This window comes from Bubalus bubalis, chromosome 9 (assembly GCF_019923935.1).
Source record: "Bubalus bubalis isolate 160015118507 breed Murrah chromosome 9, NDDB_SH_1, whole genome shotgun sequence".
Classification (NCBI taxonomy): Eukaryota; Metazoa; Chordata; class Mammalia; order Artiodactyla; family Bovidae; genus Bubalus; species Bubalus bubalis.
In genome coordinates, this window is record NC_059165.1 from 73,977,097 (window position 1) to 73,999,178 (window position 22,082).

The following is a 22,082-nucleotide window of genomic DNA, read 5'->3' on the forward strand; positions in this document are numbered from 1 at the left end:
AGAAAAAGTTTCTAGTGGGAGATTACAAATGGAAATTAATGTCATTTACTCATTATTGCAAAATTCGATTCTATAAAACATCAGATATTCTTGGCCTTACTGTGTTGTTTTGCTTGATTGATGTGGGGTCATGTTTATGAACTCTTTTATAGATTTCCTCATGAACAGACTTTCATTCACCCAGTTCTTCCACTTCACCCAATTCTTCCACTGTGTTAGTTAGAACTCTACTGGTTGCAATTGATAGAAACCCAATTCAAACTACGGAGAAGGCAATGGCACCCCACTCCAGTACTCTTGCCTGGAAAATCCCATGGATGGAGGAGCCTAGTAGGCTGCAGTCCATGGGGTCCCTAAGAGTCGGACACGACTGAGCGACTTCCCTTTCACTTTTCACTTTCATGCATTGGAGAAGGAAATGGCAACCCACTCCAGTGTTCTTGCCTGGAGAATCCCAGGGACGGGGGAGCCTGGTGGGCTGCCACCTATGGGGTTGCACAGAGTCGGACACGACTGAAGCGATTTAGCAGTAGCAGCAGCAATTCAAACTAAAATTTAAAAGGAGGGATGCATTTTTTTTTGTTCTTATAATAACCCAGAAATTAATCTGTTGTCCTGTGTCTGGCATAGCTAGATCCAGGGATTCATACCATGCTTTTATTAATAGGGCTCTGTAATTCCGCTATGTCACTCAGTCTTACTTTCCTCTTAGTTCATTTCATTCCCAAGGAGGCCCTGGAGTCTATTTCTCCCAGCTTAGCCATCCCAGCAGAAAGAGCGCTTCTGTTTCCCAGTAGGTCCAGTAGAAGTCTCAGCAAGTGTAATTTGGATCACATATCTATTCCTGACCTAACTTCATGGCTAAGGAATAGAGTACAGTGATTTGCTATGCCTAAACATGCCCGTCTCTCTAGGGCTGGGATCAGGCACATCCCCAAAACACACAGAAACTGGAGATAGGTGATTCCTTCAAGAAATGTCGAGAGGTGGCTATCAGAAGAACAAACATGCTGAGGAGCCAAAGGACAATAAATGAGTGTCCACTACATCTCATGAGTCCTAAGTCCCTTAACTATGAGCCTTCCCACCTTAGAGACTTTGTCACTGAATCTTTGAAAGGGAAGACTAAGCCAGGGCTTTTTCTTTTAAGAGGGAAATCTTGTAGTTTAAGAAAGATGTAAATAGGATTTTCCTCCAGATTCGTCTACCAATTTGTGCAATTCTGGTTTTTTCTTGTCTAGTTTTTTGCCTGTGATGGGAAAGTTCAAGTCATCAGAAGGCTTTTACATTGTGCCAAAGTGCCATATTTAATTATATTTTAATTATCTTCTTAAAAACATTTGAGTGGAGTAAATTGAGCTTACATAGAAACCCAGGGAGAGCAGACCACAGGAGAGAGATTTGTTTTCTGAGAGCCTCTCTATGCCATTAGGTCCAAATTTAATAATTTTAATAGTAGTCTATATATTACATGCCAGGTCTTCTATTATGCAAAAATAGACATCCTATTTGGTTATTAAACATATTTTTAAGCAGGTAGTGATCTCTCTCTTTGCTTTCTCCACTTTCCCAGGAAACCAATCTTTAGGGACCAATGAAATTTCTCAAGTTTCCTAATTTGTAGTATTTTGGACTTTATGGAGTATCCTCAATTTTATGCATTTTTATCACCTCAATAGGGGAGATTAGTAATATGCAATTAAAAGGCTTTTACTATTTTGCTTTGTGAATCTTTATGTATAAATTTTTGAAATCTGAAAATAAGTAGATCATGATTCTAATTTGTGCTTCAGAAATGTCACTGCAGATGCCCAGTGACCCATCCTTCCAGCACCGCTTGGTTTGGATGAAGAGATGATCAGAGATGTGACACAACCATCTTTTCTTGGTCACATATTATTCCCAGTAAAAAAGAAAACCCTATTGATGGTCCTTCATGTGTACAGCCCTGTGCTTTGGTACCATGATACATTAAGTAATGGTTTTGTTATTTAGTATCTCAGTCCTGTCTGATTCTTTTGCGACACCATGGACTATAGCCTGCCAGGTTCCTCTGGGATTTCCCAGGCAAGAATACTGGAGTGGTTTGCCATTTCCTTTTTCATTATTAAGTAGAGAACAACCTTTTCTCTCAAAGGTCTTAGATTTAGGACAATTTACAAAAGATAAACAGACACTTCAAAGAGAAAACATATAGTGCCCCTGGGAGTACTGGTTGGTATAATCCCCTTGCAAGACAATTTATCAGTATCTATAAAAACTTAATACCAGAAAAATATATTAAAAAATTAAAACAAAAATCTCCACGTGGGGAAGACATTATAAAGAATGACATGAGACCCTTAACACGCTAGACTGATAATTAAACTATAAAAATCAGTTTTTCTGCATGACACAAGAAAATAAAATCAACAGCAAATGTCAAATAGAAACTTATAATTCACACAAAGAGCTGCTTTCCTTAGTATGTAAAAATCTGCTACAAATCAATAAGGATGAGGACACCAAACCAATAGGAAAAAAAGACAAAGAACATAAAAAGTTAGATCATGGAAAAGGAAGCATAAATTTTTAAAAACATATTAAAAATGCTTATTCTAGGAAGTGATACTTAGGTTAATATCATAATGAAATACCATTTAATTTCTCAGTTTGGCAAAGGTCAAAACATTTCTTAATACATTATGTATATTTTGTTAAATGAGAGTATGGGGCAATAGTCACTCCTATAAATTTCTGCTGGGAGTACACATTGGTATGACCTCTATAGCGGGCAATTTGTCAATTGTTACCAAATTTTAAAATACAACTACCTGTTTAACTCAACATTTTTATTTCTAGAAATATATCCTCCTTTGGACATATTTTTTTGCCAAATGATGTGTGTAGAAGATTATTTATTGTAGCATTGTTTGAACTAACAAAAAACTGGAAATAACCTACAAATCCTTCAGAAGGACTAGCTAGATGAAATTATGGCACATGGCTCTGGAGAATGCTACTCGCTGTAAAAAAAAAAGAATGAGGCCTCTCTACATGCTGGTACACAGTTGTATAGCCAAGATATATGGTTAGATGAGAAAAATGTCAACTTAAAAAAATGCTCAGCCTCACAAGTTGCAAGTTATTTTATTTGAGGCAAAATGCGAACTATAGCCTGGGAGACAGCATCTCATATAGTGCTAAGAAACTGCTCCAAAGAGGTAGGGGGGAAGGTTAGTAACATGTGATTTTGGTGAAGGGGGTGGGGTATGTGCAGTTAAATACATGATTTTTGCAGAAGGTTTCTGTTAGTTATGAGGAGCAGACATTACCATGAAGGATTTCAATGTTTTCCTTGATATGATGAAATACAAGAATTGGGCTTATAAAATCAGTTCCTAATAGTATCTAACTATTTGAAGACCTGTTCTGCAAGGTTTTCACAGAGTCCAGAGTGCCTCATTTCTGCTGTCCACCCTGAACTCCTTTCAGAGAGTGTTGAAAACCAGCAGCTGTAGCAGCTCATGCTTTAATCCTTGTAGATGTAGATGGCAAGTGCCAATTTGTAGTTGATAAAAGGAACGTGCAGAACATTGCATTTTTCAGCATATATAAAGGAAGCTGGTAACAGAGTTTGCCTCAGGAATGAGAACTGAATGGCTTTCAAATATTAGTACTCAGGAAACTTACTTTTTCATATATATATATATATATATAATTTTTGTACAGTGTGAATATATTCAATCTTTAGAATTTAATATAATTTTAAAAATACAATAAAATGCACATAGGAGATTATGAAGCAACTCTACCACTAGAAATTAATCTAAAAGCATCATTATAATCACAAAATACAGTTTATTAATAACAGCTTGAAAAAAGAATCCCATGAGAGGTGGTATGAAATGCATTCTAAGATATAGTGTTCAATTTTAAAAAAGCAAAAGCAAGTTATAGATGTACTATAAGATAATATAAATATCCCTTTCATGGACCATAGCCTTGTTATGGTGATGGGGCTTGCATAACTCAATGAAGCTATGAGCCATCCCATGCAGGGTCATTCAAGATGGACAGGTCATCATGAAGAATTCTGAAAAAATTGGGCCACTGAAAAAGAAACAGCAACCAACTCCAGTATTATTTCCTGGAGAACCCCATGGACAGTATGAAAAGACAAAAAAAAAAAAAAAAGATATGATCACAGAACATGAGCCTTTCAGGTTGGAAAGTGTCCACTATTCTACTGGGGAAGAACAAAGGGACATTACTAATAGCTCCAGTAAGAATGGGGTGGCTGGGCCACAGCAAGAATGATGCTCAGCTGTGGATGTGTCACATGGTAAAAGTAAAGTCTGATGCTGTAAAGAACAGTATCATATAGGAACCAGGAATGTTAGGTCCATGAATCAAGGTAAACTGGACATGGTCAAGCAGGAGATGGCAAGATTGAATATGGACATCTTAGGAATCATTGAACTAAAATGGATGACAATGGGAGAATTTAATTCAGATGACCGTTATCTCTACTACTGTGGGAAAGAATCCCTTAGAAGACATGGAGTAGCCCTGAGAGTCAACCAAAGAGTCCAAAATGTGATACTTAGATGCAATCTCAAAAATGACGGAATAATCTTGGTTCATTTCCAAGACAAATCATTCAACATTACTGTAATCCAAGTCGATGCCCCAACCACTGATGCCAAAGAAGCTGAGGTTGAATGGTTCTAGGAAGACCTATAAGACCATTGACAACTAATGCCAAAAAAGATGTCTTTTTTTATCATGGGGGATTGGAATGCAACAGTAGGAAGTCAGGAGATAACTGGAATAACAGTCAAGTTTGGCCTTGGAGTGCAAAATGAAGCAGGACAAAGGCTAACAGAGTTTTGTCAAAAGAACACACTGGTCATAGCAAACACCCTTTTCCAAGAACCCAAGAGACAGCTCTACACATTGACATCACCAATGGTCATGGCAATGCCAAAATCAAGTTGATTACATTCTTTGCAGCCAAAGATGGAGAAGCTCTATTGTTGTTCACTTGCTAAGTTGTTTCTGACTCTTTGCAGCTCTTTGTGAACTGCAGCATGCCATTCTTCCCTGTCTGTCACTATTTCCTGGAGTTGAAGCCTGAGAACCTCTATACACTCAGCAAAAACAAGACCTGGAGCGGACTGTGCCTCAGATCATGAGCTCCTTATTGCAAAATTCAGTCTTAAACTGAAGAAAGTAGGGAAAACCACTAGGACATTCAGGTCTGACCTAAATCAGATCCTTTATGATTATACAGTGAGGATGACAAATAGATTGTAGAAATTAGATCTGGTAGACAGAGTACCTGATGATGTACAGATGGAGGTTTGTAACTTTGTATGGGAGGCAGTGACCAGAGTTAGCCCTAAGAAAAAGAAATGCAAGAAGGCAAAGTGGTGCTCTGAGGAGGCCTTACAAATAGCTGAGAAAAGAAGAGAAGTGAAAGGCAAAGGAGACGAGGAAATATATACCTATCTGAATGCAGAGTTCCAAAGAATAGCAAGGAGATATAAGAAAGCCTTCCTAAGTGAACAATGCAAAGAAATTGAGGAAACCAATAGAATGGGAATGGCTAGAGATCTCTTCAAGAAAATTAGAGATACCAAGGGAACATTTTATGCAAGGATGAACATGGTAAAGGACAGAAACAGTAAGCACCTAACTGAAGAAGAAGAGATTAAGAAGAGGTGGCAAGAATACACAGAAGAACTATACAAGAATGATCTTAATGACCCAGAAAACCACAATGATGTGATCACTCACCTAGACCCAGACATCTGGAGTTTGAAGTCAAGTGAGCCTTAGGAAGCTTTACTATGAATAAAGCTAGTGGAGGTGATGGAATTCCAGCTGAGCTATTTCAAATCCTAAAAGATAATGATGCTATTAAAGTGCTGCACTCAGTATGTCAGCAAATTTAGAAAACTCAGCAGTGGCCACAGGACTGGAAAAGGCCAGGTTTCATTCCAATCTCAAAGAAGGGCAATGCCAAAGAATGTGAAAACTACTGGACAATTGTGCTCATTTCACATGCTAATAAGGTTATGCTCAAAATCCTTCTAGCTAGGCTTCAGCAGTATGCGAAATGAGAACTTCAGATGTACAAGCTGGGTTTTGAATAGACAGAGGAACTGGAGATCAAATTGCCAACATATGTTGGATCATGGAGGAAGCAAGGGAGTTCCAGAAAAACATCTACTTCTGCTTCATTGACTAGGCTAAAAACTTTGAGTGTATCACAACAAACTGTGAAAAATTCTTAAAAGAGATGGGAGTACCAGACATCTTACCTGTCTCCTGAGAAAACTGTATTCAGGTCAAGAAGCAACAACTAGAACTGGACATGGAACAATGGAATGGTTCAAAATTGGGAAAGGAGTACATCAAGGCTGTATGTTGTCACCCTGCTTATTTAACTTATATGCAGAGTACATGATGCAAAATGTTGGGCTGGATGAAGCACAAGCTAGAATCAAGATTGCTGAGAGAAATATCAACAACCTCAGATACGCAGATGATAACACTCTAATGGCAGAAAGCGAGGGGAACTAAAGAGCCTCTTTAGTGTGAAAAAGGAGAGCGAAAAGCTGGCTTAAAATTCAACATTCGAAAAACGAAGATCGTGACATCTGGTCCCATCACTTCATGGCAAATAGATGGGGAAAAAGTGGAAACAGTGACAGATTTTATTTTCCTGGGCTCCAAAATAACCGCAGTGATGACTGCAGCCATAAAATTAAAAGACGCTGGTTCCTTGGAAGAAAAGCTATGACAAACCTAGATAGCATGTCAAAAAGCAGAGACATCACTTTGCCAACCAAGGTCCATATAGTCAAAGCTATGGTTTTTCCAGTGGTCAGGTATAGATGTGAGAGTTGGACTCTAAAGAAAGGTGAGAGCCGAAGTATTGATTCTTTTGAACTGTGGTGTTGGAGAAGACTCTTGAGAGTCCCTTGGACTGTAAGGAGTTCAAGCCAGTCAATCCTAAAGGAAATCAGTCCTGAATGTTCATTGGAGGGACTGATGCTGAAACTGAAGCTCCAATACTTGGACACCTGATGTGAACAACTGATTCATTTGAAGACTCTGATGCTGGGAAAGACTGAAGGCAAAAGGAGAAGGGTGTGGCAGAGGATGAGATGGTTAGATGGCATCAGAGACTCGACGGTTTTGAGTTTGAGCCACTTCCGGTAGGTAATGGAGGACAGAGGATCCTGGCATGCTGCAGTTCATGGGGTCTCAAAGAGTCAGACACGACTCAGCAACTGAACAATAGACAACAGCAAGTATAAATATATTCTATGTTGCCTTTCTGGAAAAAGTGAAATATGTGTATAAGCTGTTTGTATAATTATGTATAGAATATAACACATGTTACATTCATGTGTGTGAAAGAGCACCAATGTATTTAATCGTGACAGACTCTGGGCAGGAGGTTTGGGGGTCATTTCATTGCAATGCATCCCTTTATATATCCTATGAATTTTAAATTTCCATGTCAGGATAGAAATTAGCCAGACAAAAAGGAAAATATGAAGCCAAGGACAAATATGTAGGTCTAGTGGTTTGTGAACAGCTGAGTTGACCTTCTGGATGAGGAGAACCATGCCGAGTTCACATTCGCGTTCAAGGAATTGCCAACCTCATAATAAGCAGAGCCTAAGTCCTAGAGATCCACTTGGGTTCTCTTTAACTCCAAAATGACCAACTAGACAGAGAAGGCAATCACAGATGATAGATAACTTAACATTTCGAGCAGTGTTCGGCTTCGTTTGAAGATACTCAACTCAAACAATTTCCTTTCCACAGAAATGTTGTACGTTTTAGACCTTCCATGGAATTTGGCAGACAAGAAAAATGTTGACTTTTCCACGTTGCCCATTATGCAAAATTCTGAAATATGCAGTACACAAGAAGCACATGTGACAAGCACAGTGACCTTAAAACGTTTGCAGGCAGATGTATCAGAATCTGTTTCACATTGCTGATGTCCTTGGCCAGCAGGCTGGTGTACAGCTGGCTAAATGCCGCCCTTATAATGGCCAGTCAAAGGATGGGCATTAGCATTTGATTTAAAGGGAAGCCAGGGAACATGATGGTGGGAAGTGAGATGTATCACTAGGAGTCAGGTGGCAAATGGGAGGGCCTCAAAAACACTCTGATGGTGCTGCCGCATGAGTGCTCGGAGTGGGTTAGCAATACAGAGACAGGGTTCTGTGTCTGGGTGTGAAAGCAGAGAATGGGGTGAGAGATCCATTCTCAGAGCTACAGGCCAGCAGTGCCCCAGACAGAAAAGGCGGGTCACAGGACCCCGAGTCATGCCCGCCCTGCAGCAGCAAGAACTACTAAAGGCATGAAATCCAGAGTCCTGAGTTCCAGAACTCCTAGCCCCACATTGGAAGGGCTTCCTGGTAGCTCAGATGGTAAAGAATCTGCCTGCAATGCAGGAAACCTGGATTTGGGAGCTCATTCTACCACTTGGGTACTCTTTGTATCAATCAGTGGCTGCTCTTACTGCTTTTTCTGGAAGAAAAGTGTCCAGTTCCAGAGTGGCAAAGTGGTACCAAGTCAGGACACATTGGCTTATCTCCGTTTCCCTGTGTTCCCTGCTGTTTTCAATCAGTCCTGCTCTGTCATCCTTACCTGGGACGCTCTCCACCTTTGCTTTTCTGCTCACTTCATGCTCTAAGCTCTTGTCTAACCACAGCTTCCCTGATTTCTGAGTGGGTATGTGTGATCATCCTGCTGAGGTTCCATTCTTTCTTTCCCAGTCGCTGAGAGCCATCCTCTTCCTGCTCCATCTCTGTAGCTCAGATGATGAGGTGCCAGGACTGGAGCCAGTGCCCCAGAGCCCTGTGGCCGTGGTGGTTTGTGGGTACACATGATACAACTGACCAAAGCAGAATGAGTCCTAGAACTGGCAGGAGAGCTTCTGGAATGTGCTTTTTCCCGCTGAACTTAGGCTGGGAGAGTGTGAGTTAAAGCAGTCCTGTGCTACTCTGTTGGGCCTGAGACTGAGGAGTAAAGGCCTGGACAGGTCTTTACTCTTTCCAAAATTTTCATCTACATTAGCTAATTTGTTCTTCCTACAACCCTCTACAATAGTCAGGACAATTTATGTTAATTTCCTTTTGTATATGGGAGAACTGAGGCTCATAAGTGTTAAATGACTTGGTTCTGGGTCATAGCTAGTAAGAAGTAGAGCCCGTTCTGGAACTCAGGAATCTGGATTTCATGCTGTTTGTAGTTCCTGCTGCTGCAGGGTAGGGGTGACTTGGGATCCTGTGACCTGCCTTTTCTGTCTGGGGTACTGCTGGCCTGTAGCTCTGAGAATGAATCTCTCACCCCATCTCTGAGGACTGATGCTCGGGGTCCTGCAGACTCAACCAGGAGAACGTCTGGGGCCTCCCAAGTAGAAAAGGAGTCTTTTGCTGAATGAATGGGAAGTACCCAGTTCTCATCTCAAAGGAATGCCAGGGTAGAGCTGGTGAACTGTCAGAGATAAGCCACATCTGGGTGAGGATGGTATTCAGGGGCAAAGCCAAGGAAAGGGAGGCAGAGGGGATGAGACTTCTTTGGGTATGGACTGGATCTGGGGGAAGGAGACCCCGGTGGGGGAGCACAGGTGGCTGTGTTTGCATTTCTGTGCTACACTCTGTGAGCGTCTCAGCAGACTGGAGCCTGGGGCCCTTACAGGAACACCACTGCATGCTCCTGACCTGGTTCTCCTGCCCTGGTGCCCTGCTTCCCTCATCTTTTCTTGTTCCCATGGTGTTCAGGAATGACATAAATATCAGTATGCTGGTTCATTATAAAAGAATAGAATATACAGTCTTTTTTTAAAAAAAAATCAGAGGATGGAAGCCATTTTGTATATGACAGAAAAATTAAATTCCTGGATGATGTTTGAATATTCTCTTTATATTTATCACTGTCTTTGAGGCAGAGGGATTCAAGACTTCCAGATACCCACCTAATTAAAACAGCTGGGTTGGAGTAAAGAGGAAGCAGTATCTGTTAGCATGTTCTGTAATCAAGATTTTTTTTTTTTCTTTTGAAAGATCACCTCCACTGCCTGCAGAAGTGATTGTCATTGATTCAGGATTTCATGGGTCCCTGGGGAATGGTGAGGTCATGAGTGAGCTCATATTCTCCCATACCCCACTGCACCTCACCTCTGCCGATCCCTTTACCCGCTCGTGGTTTTTCTCCTTCAGGTCTTGGCAGGTATTTTTGTCAGGCTGATCTTAATCAGATCACTGTGTAATTACAGAGGGACTGTCAGGATATTTTTGGTTGTCATCTTCTAACAAAATGCAGATTGCATGGCATGTATACATAGAATTACCCTGTAATTCAAAGTAAATTGACATTTAATTTCAATTTAATTACACAGAAATTACAGACATGGCAGATACAGTCTAATTAGGAAGCAAAGTATACGAATCTCTTTATGAAATGGAGACTCATATCATGTCACACTTTTAACAGAATCAAAATAATTTCTCTGCCTTTTCCTAGAGGCTAGGTAATCCCAACAACAGCAGCAGTAATAATGAGAGCTACAGTTCTGGCCTGTCCACCACGTACACATACTTTATTTCATGTAGTATCGGAGATGACTCTATGAAGCTGGAAACAGGTGGAGAAGTTAGGAAGTGTGTGCTCAGTGTCACACACTAGTCAGTGGTCAAGGTGAAATGAAGTTCAGTTGCTGTGGACTGTGAGGCGTAGGAAGAATGCTGTCCCTTCTAGGGAGAGGAGAGGGAGGCCTGGGAGGAATGCTCAGCCCCTGACTCCAATACCTGAGCTCTTTGAGTTCTTTGCCTGGAAAACTGGACGCTTATCTCCCTTCCCTTCCCTGCTTCTCTCTCCTTTCCTCCTCCCTTTCCTCTTCCTCTCACTCATATTTTTATTTATTTTTGAATTTGTGACTGCTCTGAGTCCACTGTTTCATGCGGGCTTTCCCTGGTTGCAGAGAGTCAGGGCTACTCTCTAGCTGTGGTACGCAGCCTTCTCATGGCGGTGGCTTGTCTCATTGAGGAGCACAGACTCTAGGCATGTGGGCTTCAGTAGCTGTGGCGTGGGGGCTTAATTGCTCTGTGGCGTGTGGAATCTTCCTGGACCAGGGATTGAGCCTGGGTCCCCTGCACTTTCGGCCAGATTCTTTTCCACTGTACCTCCAGGAACGTCCCATCTCATTCACTTAATGCATGCTTGCGGGCACCCACTCTGTCGGGCACCATTCTGGCTGTTGAACACTAAGTGCCTAGGGAAACCAGTAGTGTTGTGGCCTCAGGGGTCACTCGGCTGTTCTGTCCCCTTCCATCTAGGACAGCTTGAGCTGCTCACTTGGCAGCTGGATGTGGAATTGACCCGAACTGCCTGGCTGCTGGTGGTGCTAGGCCTTATCAAGGTGCAACCGCATGTGGACAGGCCAGAGCAGGCATGTGGGGAGCGAGCAGGCACAAAGCCTATTTTGTGTGGCGTATTTACCCTTTGGACATTTGCACTCAGACTTGAGTTCTATTTCCTCTTCTCTCCTGGTGCGTCTTCACATGGAAGCAATTTTTGTTGTTTTGGTTTCTTTTTGGCTGCAACGTGTGTGACTTATCGGATCTTAGTTCCCCAACCAGGGATCGAACCTATGCCCTCGGCAGTGAAAGCATGGGGTCTTCACCATTGGACCACGAGGGAGTTCCTGAAGTAATTTTTGTTTGGTTTTGATTTTTTTTTTTAATTCCTCTGATTCCCCTACCCTTGTGCAGAACGAATCACAACTCAGGGTGCTTCCTGCCTTTCCAAGCACCAGGCTCATGTAGCTCCAGCCACTGCAGAATTTTCTTTCTTGCTAATGAGCCAGTCTCCCTCAATGTAACTTCCTTTTATCCTCTCTTATCCCTCTCTCATCACTTGTTTATTATGATCATCCCTTAACATGGGGATAATGCTTTACAGGGCTTCCCTGGTGGCTCAAATGGTAAAGAATCTTGCCTGCAGTGTGGGAGACTCTGGTTTGATTCCTGGGCCAGGGAGATCCCCAGAGAAGGGAATGGCACCCTACTCCAGTATTCTTGCCTGGAGAATTCCATGAACAGAGGAGCCTGACAGGCTACAGTCCATAGGGTTGCAAAGAGTCAGATAAGACTAAGCGATAACACAAATACTTTACAATTTGTAACAGGCTTTCCCTTACCAATTGTCACTTGATCCTTAACCAAAAATCTGTGAATTAAGTTAGTATTTTTATCATATCCAGCTGAGCGGTGGGTACACCAGTCACTACACATTCCTCACCTCCTGTGGCCTCAGACTCAGCTCTTCAGGGGTGAACACCAACATTTTTTCTCAGGACAACAGCTGCTTGTCTTTCACTGAAGGCTCGTTCCCTTTTTCCCCTCTCACCCCAAATTTAATCATTAATGTATCAGTTACAGAATTATGTATTTAATTTTTTCTTTAAATTGATTTAAAAAGTGCTTGAATGCACTTCTTCTTTTTTTCCTTTTGACCACTCTTCTTGGCATGCAGGGTATTAGTTCCCAGACTAGGAATCAAACCCATGCCGCCCACAGTGGCAGTGTGGAGTCGTATAACCAGTGGACCACCGAGGAAGTCCAGAATACCTTTATTTTTAAAGATAGCTTTGTATGACTACTTCACATGTTCCACTAGCATCACTTGATAGAAAGTGAAGGTAAAGGTAAATCTCAGTGCAGCGGGAGCGGCGCATGATTGCTCGACTGTCGCTGGCTGCTGCTGCTTGCCCAGTCTCATCCTGAGGCTGACTCTTGGGTGACAGTGGAGCTTAGCAGGAGTGAAAGGGGGGCTCAAAATCTATTAACACTGAAAGAGAATTGAAAATGAAAGCAAAAACAACTTTCTAACCATGCATTCCAAATTTTCTGATGGTCTGTTAAATAATCTCAGATAAAACAGTTGTGGCCTGACGTCTCTATTTCACATGAATTTGACTTGTACCTACCAAGAAGGCCCAGCAGGTCATGTCCCGACTGTGCAGTTCAGCAGAAGGACACGCACGGGCGCATCAGTGCACCGGTGCCGAGCAGGCCCTTTGCCTGAGGTCTGAGGCTTTCAGAGCATTTTCTCTGTGTGCTGGGGGTACTTGGCTATTGTTCAATAATAGAATTTTTTAAGAAATTGTCTAGACTTATGTATCTTGTAGAGAAGTATAAAGTGAAAGTGAAAGTTGCTCAGTTGTGTCCGACTCTTTGTGACCCCATGGACTATACAGTCCATGTAATTCTCCAGGCCAGAATACTGGAGTGGCTAGCCTTTCCTTTCTCCAGGGGATCTTCCCAACTCAGGGATCAAACTCAGGTCTCCTGCATTGTGGGTGGATTCTTTACCAGCTGAGCCACAAGGGAAGCCCAAGAATACTGGAGTGGGTAGCCTATCCTTCTCCAGCGGATCTTCCCAACCCAGGAATCAAACCAGGGTCTCCTGCACTTCAGGCAGATTCTTTACCAACTGAGCTATCAGGGAAGCCCATGTAGGGAAGTGTACCTAATGGCAAAAACACAGATATAAGAAAAAGTTGGCTCCTCCCGAGTTTGTGAATGCCTGGTGAGATTACTTAACCTCACCACACTTAGATTTCAGTTTCCCATCAGTCAGACTTCCAAGGTTCAGGGTTTTTTTTGCTTATGGAAAATAAAAGTTCCCTACGCTGAGAAATGGAGCATTTCAAGACGGACGTCAAGTGTCTCCTTGAAAATATGCCTTGATGAAATGTAAATGATGATGGAAATGAATCAGACCCCATGGATTAATCAAATCATTAACATATCAATCATTAACAAGTGGATTTAATAAGAAAATTAAATGGGACTGCTCCTGCAAATAGATCATATATTCATACATGATGCTGCCTTAAATCTATCCTGGAACAAAGCAGATATAAATAAGCAAACATAAATTAATAGTAAAATAACAATAATCTTGTCTCTTATTGAAGTTTCAGATTTTAAAGTAAAGAAAAGAGGTGCCCAGGAAAAGGTACTTCTCTTTGTTAAATGCACCAACTCTGAACACAGCCAGAGAGTTGCTCATCTGATGCATGGCTGCAATTGTAGTTCTTGCAAGGCTCACTCTTGCACAATTGCCTTCTTAGCATCATGAAAATGAAATCTAGGAGGAAGTAAGCCCCTTCTATAAAAAATAAACTTAGAATTCATCTTCCACCTGCAGGAGAAGAAAATAAAAGAATGTATTGCTTTACCTTTGCCTTTTCATCAATTTAAGAAGACTGTAGACAGACAAGAGATCCACACATGCAAAGGGATGAGCTAATCAAAAAGAGATCAGAAGCAGTAGAAACTCCATGCGGGGATGGGGGTGCGTGTAGCAGGGAGCATGGGGCAGAAGAGCAGGGATGCTCTAAAGAGACCATTTTTCAGGAAGCAGGTAAAAGAGAGAGCATTTCTGTAAAGGAGAAAACTAGTCTCCAGGTCATGCACTCCCTGCTTTTGGGATTAGGAGAGAAATCTACCTGCCTGGCCAATGGCGCTATCAATCCTATTTACCTTTGTGCTGGGCGTGGGGGGTCGGGGAGGAGAGAGGGAGAAGCACCTCCCCTTTCTGATGCTGTTGGATACTAAAGGGTCAGCTTGTTTGCAAATGAGCAGTGCTGGCAAGACTAAAAACTCACTGTGGTGGTTCTCTTATCAGCAAAACTGTCATGTCTGTATATTTTTATTGTATTTCAGTAACCCGCCTTGCTTAGCAGATGCCCCTTTGCACTCTCATTCTATGGCTGGGTTACCCCAAAGAGAAGATGGCCCATTTTCTCTGGATCTGAAACTTGCCACTCTGTGTTGCAACCCTCGTCAGAAAATATATTCAAGCCTTGTCCTAGGCATGTGAGACAAGAGGTCAGGGGAACAGGCTCAGGCAACTGCTCACACAGGCAGGTAAGCGGTGGGTGTCCTCTGGCAGGGGTGCCCATCGTGTACAGGGGACCAAGTGCTCTGTGTGGAGCTGCCTAGTAGCGGGCACTACTGACTTCAGAGCTTGCCCAAGAAAACACTTCTGTGGGGAGGCGTCCATCAGCTGTGACAGCTTCCAGTTTGAATCCTCTGCCAGGCCTGACAAAGATTCTGCTCCAGGTGGTGGAGTTCTAGGGTTGAATATGATTTACACAGTGGGCTTCCTCTCTTCCCCACCCACCTTCCTTCAAAAGAAAAATAAAAAGGTTTCGTACTCTAAAGGGAGTTCCAATCAGCTGAAGTTAGAATAACATGCAGCCTAAGTAGTCAGGACTGGGGGCCAGGCTGGTCAGAAAATGTGTCCATTCAGGTCACAAACACCCCATGAAAAGCAAAGCCACAAATTAATTCTCAGGTCATACTCCAATCTCCTGCACTTGTGTGCTGGTTGGTGCACCTGGCACTTCTGCTCATTGGTCTTAAATAATCGGCCAAAGACGCCTTTTTCATGTGGCACTCTGGGTGGTCACACTGCTCTCCTGGGGTTGGCAGGGGAGAGGAAAATCAGAGGCAATTCCTGTATGACTGGAGCACATGCTGTTTGAAGCTGGGTGAGGAAGGGGCTTGGGGGTGCACTCAGCCTCTCAGAAGGAACTTCTTAGAAAGAATAACTCTCCAGCAGCACCATGGAAGTTCTTTGTTAAGAAATCTCTCATTCACACAGACCGATGGCCACCAGATGCCATTGGAAAATTGGAATCAGATAGTGGGAATAGTCAAAAAGGACCGAGCTGGAAAGTGTGAATTCTAGTCCCATTTTCTCCGTTTATGAGTCATGAAACTTTGGTCAAATTGCCTCACCTCTCAAACCCTTGATTTTCTTGTTGTTATATGACTTTGCTAACTCCATCATTGTGGTTGGGTCCAGAAAGAGAGTAATTAAGCTTGGATCACAGAGTTATGAAAGGCTCTGGGTAACTATCTTGGGCAAGCTCACCAGCACTTCACACATGTACAGTGATTCCTTTCTGGCTGATTCCAGATGTAAAGTTGGATGCCATGGAAAATTGGAGAAATCTTTACTTGTGAGTTCCTAGTATCCTCTTGAATCCAATGGTAAAACATCAGGCCAACTGTAAATCTATATACCTCATATAGTGGAATTTTTTTAAAGGCTAGAATAAAAATTTTACTTACTCCAGAACTTGATGGAAAGAAAATGAAGACTTCAGGAACATTGAACACTTAACTTGTCATTTTCCTGAGCTAGGGAAATACTAAAAAAAAAACAAACAAACAGATGCACTGTTCTGTTGTCCAGTGTCTATACATAATTAAATCTCTCTTTTACCATCCAAGATAATTTCAAGTTCAGTAGGAATAAATATCACCGCACTTGCAAATGTGGTAAATTGATGTTTTAATAAACTGAATTTTACCCTGCCTAGTTCTTGCAAAATTAGGCATTATATAAACATATGCTTTCCAGGGAAAGTAGTCATTTGCCTTGCTTTCATCTGGACTTGAATACAGTCTCTTTCCCCAGCAAAGAGAAAAACAACAAAAAAGGACTGGCCTATATTTAGCACGGCTTGATGACCCTGGGGCCAGCTGGCAGCATAGAAAGAAAAAGATTTGGATGTTGGAAATGGAGGTAGCTTCAAGACTGCAACTCTTAGGAAAGGACCCTAGGGGCTGCCCCACTTTTGGAGGTCTATGGACTACATCTGTTTTTCTTTCTTGAGTTTGTCTTTAGAATTTCTGAGTGTATTCTGAAGTAACTTTAACTTTTCTTTCTTTTTTTTTTTTTAAAGCAGTTAATTCCACTCAGCACTTTTCACTTTGATTTCAAATCAAACATTTCTCTACTCATAATTTTTGTTTATTCAGAAGAATTTTAAGTTTTAACAACCTGTGGGTCCATTAGCGATTGTCTCCCAGAACGTAATGCTTAGATAAGGGTAATCCTGAAAAACCAAGAATAGAGTTAAGTTTCTATCCCTGTAGTCATGTTATGCGCTGCAACCCTTTCAAAGCATGGTGAATCCCATATAAGACTTACGCACCACTTCCAAGTAACAATTCTTCTTGATTTTTATAATTGCATGTCTAGATTAAAACTGGAAACATATCTGAAAGAAGTTGTTGACCAATAGAAAAGTATTGCTCAACAAAAGTTCTGTTTACAATGTGGAATCACATTGCTGTCATTGTTGGAAAATGACTCTAGCCTTTGTTTTCATGAAATTCACCAGGTAGGTCCCTGAGACAGGCTTCCAGTCAGGAGAGGGAGTGCCTGAGAGGAGAGAACAGAAGTGGTTTCTGAGAACTGAACGCTGTTTACTTGAACGACCTGCTTTCTAGGAACCCCTCCATCCAGCTGGTGCGTCCCAGGGAGTGAGCAGCTTGTGTGTGTGTGTGTGCACATGTATGTTGGTATATGCAGACCTTGGTGTGCATGCATGTGTGAACGTGCACATGTGTGTGCAGGTGTGTGTACTTTGAGGATTTGCCTGTGTGAATGTGTGTATAAGTGTGTGCATGCATTGGTGTTTGCATCTGTGTCATGATGCTGTGTGAACAGAAGCAGGGAGGAAAGCTCTCTTTTTCTGTTTGTTTTTGATTCAGAGTCACCTCTATGGCTGCAAAGTTAACATCTGGTGTGATGCTTATTCTAAAGTTTAACTCAGTTCCCACGTTCACAGAATTAGAGGGATGACAGGAAGAAAAAAGACTAACAGGTTTGGTGGAAGGTAAGTTGTTATGACTATATTCTGTAAACGTGAAACTTTCCTATTAAAATGATTCTGAATTAGTTGTGGGTTTCCCAGGTGGCACTAGCGGTAAAGAACCTGTCTGCCAAAGCAGGAGCCATAAAAGATGCGGGTTCGATCCCTGGGTCAGGAAGATCTGTGGAGAAGGGCATGGCAACCCATTCCAGAATTCTTGCCTGGAGAATTCTGTGGACAGAGAAGCCTGGTGGGCTACAGTCCACGGGGATGCAGAGTCAGACATGACTGAGCGACTTAGCACACACACACACGCACACAACACACACATTATACAGTCTTAAGGGAAAAGGATCATGAAGAATCTTTTCAGGGGTGAGAGACAGCTCTATGAGTAGCTGGTATTGATTAGCAAACGGTAGCCTGGAGGGTTGGGGGCTGTACATGGCCGTGCGAGCACAGTTCCTGCTGAGAGATGATGAACAGTTCTTCATGAGGGGGTGGCTGGTGCTAGGCTACAACACAGTGTTGGGGGAGATTGCACAACTCGGGGCTTAGAGCCTGGGTTTTACTTCAGGGGGTTGGGATTAGAACCCCTAGCTCCATCTTTTACTTGCAGTGGGACTTGGAACAAGTTATTAACCTTCCTGAACCTTGACTTCTTCATCTCTAGAGTGGAGATAATGGTACCATTCTCTCCGTGGGACTGCCCAGAAATCAAATGAGAAGCATCAGGCTTCATGAGACGTCTTCTCTCTTCACTTAGGAATTCTATTCCGAGGTGAGTGGTTTTACAAGAAATTAGTGTCAAGAACTAGGTTCCCTTAGATCAACTAGTTATCGCTCCCTCATAGGTCCAGTTAGGAAATGGAGGAAGAAAGATCAATGAAGAACCACTTCGGCCCTGGTGCTCACCGTGCTGTGTTTTGAGAAGTTCTGTTCCTGGTGAACACCATTCATTCAATGGTAGTTAAGTAACCAGGGGTCAGGAGAGAAAGGGCACTGTGGTTCCAGGGTCAGAAGATCACACTGCTGATTATTCTACTCTTGATTATTAATCTTTCCAGATTTCTGTCCTCAGAACAGTGCCTTTGACAGAGGACAGCTTTCCTATAGAGTACAGGTTACAAGTGAACTCTTTGCTCTAGACTGCCTTGGTTTAAATCTTGGCTGTACCTTCAGAATGGGAGAAAATAATAGCAAATGAAGTAACTGACAAACAACTAATCTCAAAAATATACAAGCAACTCCTGCAGCTCAATTCCAGAAAAATAAACGAACCTATCAAAAAATGGGCCAAAGAACTAAATAGACATTTCTCCAAAGAAGACATACAGATGGCTAACAAACACATGAAGAGATGCTCAACATCACTCATTATCAGAGAAATGCAAATCAAAACCACAATGAGGTACCATTTCATGCCAGTCAGAATGGCTGCTATCCAAAAGTCTACAAGCAATAAATGCTGGAGAGGGTATGGAGAAAAGGGAACCCTCTTACACTGTTGGTGGGAATGCAAACTAGTACAGCCACTATGGAGAACAGTGTGGAGATTCCTTAAAAACTGGAAATAGAACTGCCATACAAGCCAGAAATCCTACTGCTGGGCATACACACTGAGGAAACCAGAATTGAAAGAGACACATGGACCCCAATGTTCATCGCAGCAGTGTTTATAACAGCCAGGACATGGAAGCAACCTAGATGTCCATCAGCAGATGAATGGATAAGAAAGCTGTGGTACATATACACAATGGAGTATTACTCAGCCATTAAAAAGAATACATTTGAATCAGTTCTAATGAGGTGGATGAAACTGGAGCCGATTACACAGAGTGAAGTAAGCCAGAAAGAAAAACACCAATAGAGTATACTAATGCATATATATGGAATTTAGAAAGATGGTAATGATAACCCTGTATGGGAGACAGCAAAAGAGACACAGATGTATGGAACAGTCTTTTGGACTCTGTAGGAGAGGGAGAGGGGGATGATTTGGGAGAATGGCATTGAAACGTGTATAATAGCATATAAGAAATGAATTGCCAGTCCAGGTTTGATGCAGGATACAGGATGCTTGGGGCTGGTGCACTGGGATGACCCAGAGGGATGGTACAGGGAGGGAGAAGGGTTCAGGATGGGGAACACATGTACACCCATGGCAGATTCATGTTGATGTATGGCAAAACCAATACAATATTGAAAAGTAATTAGCCTCTAATTAAAATAATTAAATTTAATTAAAAAAAAGAAGTAGAAACAGGAAAAAAAAATGTGAAAATGGCAGTAATAAATATGAAATCCTTTGTGATCAAACAAAAACAAAAACAAAAACAAAATCTTGGCTGCAAGAGTTTCCAGCTTATTTATAGTGTTGTTGCTGTTAATCACTAAGTTGTGTGTGACTCTTTAGTAACCCCATGGGCTATAGCCTGCCAGGGTCCTCTGTCTATGGGATTTCCCAGGCAAGAATACTGGAGTGGGTTGCCATTCCCTTCTCCAGGGATCGTCCTAACCCAGGGATTGAACCTGGGTCTCCTGTATTGTCAGGTGGATTCTTCACCACTAAGCCACCAGTGTTAGTCACTCAGTCGTGTTCGAGTTTTGCAACCCTGTGGACTGTAGCCCGCCAGGCTCCTCTGTCCATGGGATTTTCCAGGCAAGAATACTGGAGTGAGTTCTCATTTCCTTCTCCAGGGGATCTTCCCAACCCAGGGATTGAATCTGGGTCCCCTGCATTGCAAGCAGATTCTTTACCACCTGGAAGCCCCTTATTTATAGTAACCTTACCAAATTACTTTGTCTCTCTGGGCCTAAGTTTCCTCATCTTTAAATGTTTAGGAATCATGCTTACTTTATATGGTTGTTGTGAGGATTAAATGAATTTGTATATGTAGACTGACTGGCTTATATCAGTTAATAAATATTGGCTTTGATTTTTATTAGATGATGGTTATTATCATAGAAAATTGCCTGATGCTGTATTCTGGGCATATCCTTGGTCTGCTAAATGGACTTGAGAAGACAGAATTGTGGGGTCTGGGAGCCATTTTGGGGTCATGAATCCCACAGTTCTAGAACCAAAGTACTCAGTTATCCAAGCTAAGAGCCTTGACCCAAGTGAACAGGAAAAAGTCATAAAAGAATATCAATTTATATTCTCCTGTGTCCTCAGTGGAGAAAGAGGAACTTTTTTTTTTCTATTTTTGCTTTCCAATCAGACCTCGTCTCAGTCAACATATCAATCATGAATCTTACTGCCAATGAAATGAAGAACATATTTTCCTTTTATAGTTAAACTATATGGTTTAGTGGCTAAAACTGCATGCTTTAGAGTTAACAGCATCTGAGTTTGATTTGAGGCAAATTACTTGAACTCTCTGAGAGTCCATTTCCTCATCTTTAAAATGGGGGTAATGATGGTACCTGGGGTAATGATGCTTTCCTGAGGATTATATGATAAAATGCACGTAAAGCACTCAGAACAGGACCTGGAATGTACTCATCATACAGAAAGTATTAATTTCTTCAGTGTTTCCAAATATTGCCAAAGGGGGCTTTGCGATAAAGAAACCCATCACGGTGAGGTTATAAGAACCCTGCTGGCTCCAGAGCCCTCATCTTTAAAAAACAAAGGCAGGAGGTGTTTCAGCAGAGGTTGCAGAATCCAAAAAGGCAGGAGCAGGACTGGCTACCTCATTTGCAGGGCCTGGTACAAAATGAAAATTCAGAGCTTCCTGTTCAAGAAGTAGTGGGAATTCTAAGATGGCAGCCACAAGGCAGGAAACCATGGTGGAGTCCTGCCGAGCCCAGGACCTTGGGCAGCTGTTCAGGTCACAGGCCCTGCAGCAGGCCTGGCAGGGAGTAAGGGGGTGTGCTGAGGAGGGGGCTCTGCCTTAGAGAAAGGTGTTGGTTTTAGAGAACAGGAGCCAAGTCAGTACTCTGGCATCCCAGGCTGGGACACCACTCCATAAAGCTGCTTCCTAGGAGGTGTGCCCCCCACTCCGAGAAGGGGAGGCAAGCTAGTGGCTGCACATTCACTTAGCTCTGTGGTTGCCAAAAGCAGGACCAACATTTCAGGGCCACGTGTGCAAGATACCATTTTCAGGCTGTTTCCAGCACAGTGTGCTTTACTTAGGGTTAATCCCAGTATATTAGAGGAGTGGCAAGGACATGTGAAAGACGCTTTGGAAGGGCTCCTCGTCACAGCCTTGACTCCTAATAAAATGGGCTGTCCCCACCAGTTCCTGGCACAGCTTCCCACGATCCATCAGCCCAAGACGGCAGAAGCAGGCGTCCCGCCAGCTGCCCAGCACTCATTTCATTTGCTGTGGCTTAAGTACCAGCCCTGCCTCCCGCTCGAGCTTCCAGGCCTTGCAGCAGA

The 22,082-nt window shown here is 42.4% G+C and overlaps 1 long non-coding RNA gene across 13 annotated transcripts in view; it reads left to right on the forward strand.

Annotated features, from left to right (window-relative positions):
• The window catches only part of LOC112586931, a 175,405-nt gene that overhangs the window by 119,664 nt on the left and 33,659 nt on the right, over nucleotides 1-22,082 (forward strand). For 8 of the 13 annotated variants that reach the window (XR_006553427.2, XR_006553429.2, XR_006553423.2 and 5 more), the window contains 3 exons: nucleotides 17,222-17,349; nucleotides 17,595-17,719; nucleotides 18,369-18,476. This is a non-coding gene — a long non-coding RNA (uncharacterized LOC112586931). Of the gene's footprint in view, nucleotides 1-14,747; nucleotides 14,952-17,221; nucleotides 17,350-17,594; nucleotides 17,720-18,368; nucleotides 18,477-18,549; nucleotides 18,972-22,082 lie in introns of those variants that run through there. The other 5 variants (XR_006553425.2, XR_006553430.2, XR_006553424.2 and 2 more) reach the window with 4 other exon arrangements.